The sequence below is a fragment of the Neltuma alba genome, unplaced genomic scaffold (assembly GCF_004799145.2).
Source record: "Neltuma alba isolate B1F8T4 unplaced genomic scaffold, ASM479914v2 tig00012137_pilon, whole genome shotgun sequence".
Taxonomy (NCBI): domain Eukaryota; kingdom Viridiplantae; phylum Streptophyta; class Magnoliopsida; order Fabales; family Fabaceae; genus Neltuma; species Neltuma alba.
Window position 1 is genome coordinate 80,723 of NW_021636687.1, and position 4,242 is coordinate 84,964.

Consider the following 4,242-nt stretch of genomic DNA (forward strand, 5'->3'; position numbering starts at 1 on the left):
AAAAAATTGACTTTCAATAGCGGCAACAAAAAGTCGCTATTGAATGGCTCTATCAGCACCATGTCATCACTGCCGACCGTCACGTCCTCACGGCCGGCCGCCACATCATCGCTAGCCACCTCCATGTCATTGCCACATTACGACTCATTCCACATCACTCCTCGCCGCCACATTACTACCTAAATATTTTCACCTTAAATGTGTCTTCTTCAAGATTTGGACTTGTGACCACCTCCTTTCATGTCCAATCTTCTTGCTATTGAGCTGAATTGAATTTGCTTTATTACTATTATAAAACAATATATATTATCATATTGGAAGTCACCGCTAAAAGTCTAAGGCTGAATGGAGAACCGAAAGACTTTTAGTGGCGATACTAATAGTCACTACTTAAAGTCTACTTTCAGCAGCAACCCTAGAAAGTCGCCACTGAAAGTGAAGCCTTCAGTGATGACGGAAAATGTCACCACTGAAGGTCTCACATTTAATGACAACTTTTTGTGTCGCCGCTAAAAGGTATGCTTTCGCTAAAAGATACTTTCAGTGATAACAAAAAAAGGTCACCGCAGAAAGTTGACTTTTAACAACGACATTTTTGTTGCCACTAAAAGTTATACTTTGAGTGGTGATTTTCTAGTGTCACCACTGAAAGTCAACTTTTGGTGGCAATTTTTTTTGTCACTGTTGAAATTCGTCGCCTAAAGTTATTTTTTTGATAGTGCGAGTTTTCTTTGTATTGCTCTTTTATGTCTGACGAACTTGTGATAGCCAATAATTGATCCAAGTCGCTGCTAATTGGCTCCGTCTTGTCTTCGCACTTGGTTCTATTTTTGCACTATTCATGCCAATAAGACTTTCTTTCACTTTGTTTTCTTCTGCGGGGTCCTCCACTAAATTTTAGGTTAAAGTCCAGATTCATTTCTTTTTTAATTTTGATGGTATGTATAAAAAAAACATTGTCAGTTTCAAATGCGAAGAAAAATATCGATCTGTATGTAAATCAAGCTCTTTGGAATATCGTTGTAACACTATAAAAAAAACAGCTAATTACCGACAGAATTAGTGATGAAAATTATTCCGTCACTAAATTTAGCCACAGAATTAGTGACCAAATTTTTTCTGTCAGAAATTTCCGTGACTAATTTTGTGCCTAAAATTGTATAATTAAAATTAGTCATGGAATTAGCCACAGAATTTTTTCCGTCAGAAATTTCCGTTCCGTGGCTAATTCTAAGGCTAAAATTTTATAATTAAAATCTGTCACGGAATAATTTTTCATTGCTAATTTAGCAACGGAAAATTATTCCGTCACTAATTTTCATGGCTAAACTAAAATTAGCCATGGAATTTTTTTCAGTTAGAAATTTCTGTCACTAATTCGGTGGCTAAAATTTTATAATTAAAATTATTAAATTTTTTTAGATAGAATAATCTATTATATTTTATTATGGTAGCTATTTTTTGAAAAAATTATTTACGATTTAAAATTCAAAATTAATGTCATTGGAAATTAATATTATATTAAAAATATTTTTTTAAAATAAAGCATTATAAAATAAATAGTAAAAAAACTATCTAAAAATTATTTTGTCATAAAAATAGTTATGATTAAAATTATCATATAATTTATTTTTAGTTTCTAATAATATATGTGTGTATATATAATTGTTTGTGTAAGAGAATATTATATATATATATTTAATTTTGCATAATAAGTTGGCAAGTTAATTACAGCTCAACTGGTGAAGTCACGTGCGTGCACAAACGAGGTCCTTGGTTCGAGCCGTGGAGAAGTCACTTTGAGGAGGAGTTATACGGTGGCGACACGTCTTGATACAAGATGGCATGTGAGGTGGCAGCGACACATGGAGATGAGGTGGTGACACATGGCAACGGAGGTGAGGTGGCAGCTGGTAGAGGTGTGACATGGCATTTTAATTTTTTTAAAAAATATATTAATTACTGACAGAATTAGTGACAGAAATTATCCGTTGCAAATTACCGATGAAAATTCTGTTGGTAATTAGAGACGGAAAAATTTCGTCACTAATTCTATCGGTAGTTAGCCACAGAATTGAAATTTCATGGTTAATCCAATTAATGACAGAAGAATTAGTGACGAAACAAATTCCTTCACTAATATGATTCCGTCGTTAATCTGTCACTAAATAAAAATTCCGTAGCTAAATTCCATCGCTAATCATATGTTTTTTGGTAGTGGAACCCATGAATAGAAAATCAGGTAAGTGAAATAACTTGGAATACTAAAACTGTAATACATAAGTACCTTAGCGATAAGGAAAGCTTTTCATATCGGAAACATTTTCCCTTATACTTTTCTGGTTTTATTTATAAGTTACTTCCATTATGTTTCACACTGATCAAGACAACCCTTAAATTTTATTAGCTCTTATTTAAAATTTAACAACTTTCCAAACTTTATCTCTATTTAGTATACATTATACCACATGTAAACAAAATCAACACATTAATAAATGAGGGCTAAAATTGATTATACCACATGTAAACAAAATCAACACATTAATAAATGAGGGCTAAAATTGTATATCTATACAAAAAATTTCTCTTAGTGTCTGATGAGAGCCTTTGTCGTTCGCCTTGGGGTTCCCAATCAAAAATAAATCCAAGCAATGCAATATAGTGCAAAACTCGGGTCGTTTCACTTTGAGGAGCCTTTATTTGAAATCCTAAGCAACTAAATATCAAAAACAAAGAATTGAGTTGAAAAGGGATTGATTTTCTTTTTCACTAACTAATTGGCAAAATTTAAAAGGATGTAAAATGAGTAAATAATTTTTGGATTTTTAGTTTATAAAATGGATATGAATGAAATAAGCAAAGTGAATTAACAAGTGATAGCAAATGGAAGAGCAATTCTCTAGTACAATGATTTAGGCTATCATTACTTCAATTAATTTGGAAGTTAACTAAATTCAAAAGACTCTAAAGGCCACCCCTTAGATTCAGTTTAATTAGAATAATCAACACCAAGCCACCTTGGATATTAATTACTCACAATTAAACTGTTTCAACACAATTAGCCAAAAAGAAAATCAAAGAAGAGCAATTAACATTTTTAGTCCAATAACCAAGCCACCTTGAATTACCACTAAATGTTCACAATAATTTCAAAACATAATCTGACCCAGTACAATGTAAAGAAATTAAAGCTAATTACAGCATAATGTTAAATACTAATCAAAGATTCTAACAACTACAACTAATCTCAATACAAATATAAATCATCACAGCCCATTCAAACATTATAAAATTCATTCTAAGACCTAGAAATCACAATTATAATGAAAGAAGTAAGGATTAGAAGAGTTGAAACTCCCCTTTGAAGTTCTAAGTTCAAGCCATAACCATTGCTCTAGAGAATTGGAAAATTTAGCTACTCTTAACCATCACAACCACAGCTCCAACAAACCAATTCGGTTCAGCCATGAAGAACAAAGAAGATGAATGCTGGGGTGTGATTTCGCTGTGGAAGCTCACGCTGAATCCTCTTCCCTCACGCCGCTGGTTCGCTTTTCTTTTTCTTCTGCCGCCAGCCCGCCTCCAGCTCGTTCCGTGTCTTCCTTGTGCTGCTCGTGGGTTTCCTTTTTATTTTCTCACGCCGCTGCTTGCTTACTTCGCGTGTGCGTCCTCGTTCCAGCTGAAGGTGATTATTGGATATTAGGTTGTTGCGTTTTGCTCCCCTTTTTTTTAAAATTATTTTTTTATTTTTTTAATTTTTTCTTATTTTTTCTTTTTAATTTTCATTTTCATTTTTTTAAATCTTTCAAAAACCTACAAACAAAATTCAAGAAAAAGGTAGCATTAATTGTCCTAAAAAATAATTAGTCATAATTAAACCAAAATATGACAATTTTGCCCCTAAAAAAATAATAATTCAAAATAAAATATATTAAATCAATTAACAATCAATTAAGGCCAAAAGAGACTAATTAGGTTGACAAAATCCATATAAAAGATATCAAAATATATAAAAATAATTGAGTTTGTCAGTGTCCTATAAATAGGACCAAAAAATGTCTTCTCTCTCTACTCTGTAAATAGGACCAGAGGAGTATTATGTGATATATATCATCTAGAGGCTAAAGTAAACAGTATTATTTCAGTTAGGAACATCGTAGCTTGTTATAGACTTTGGATAATATATTTTATTGATGTTGGTATTTTATATTTGGATAACTCGAATAAAGACAATGCATGCTC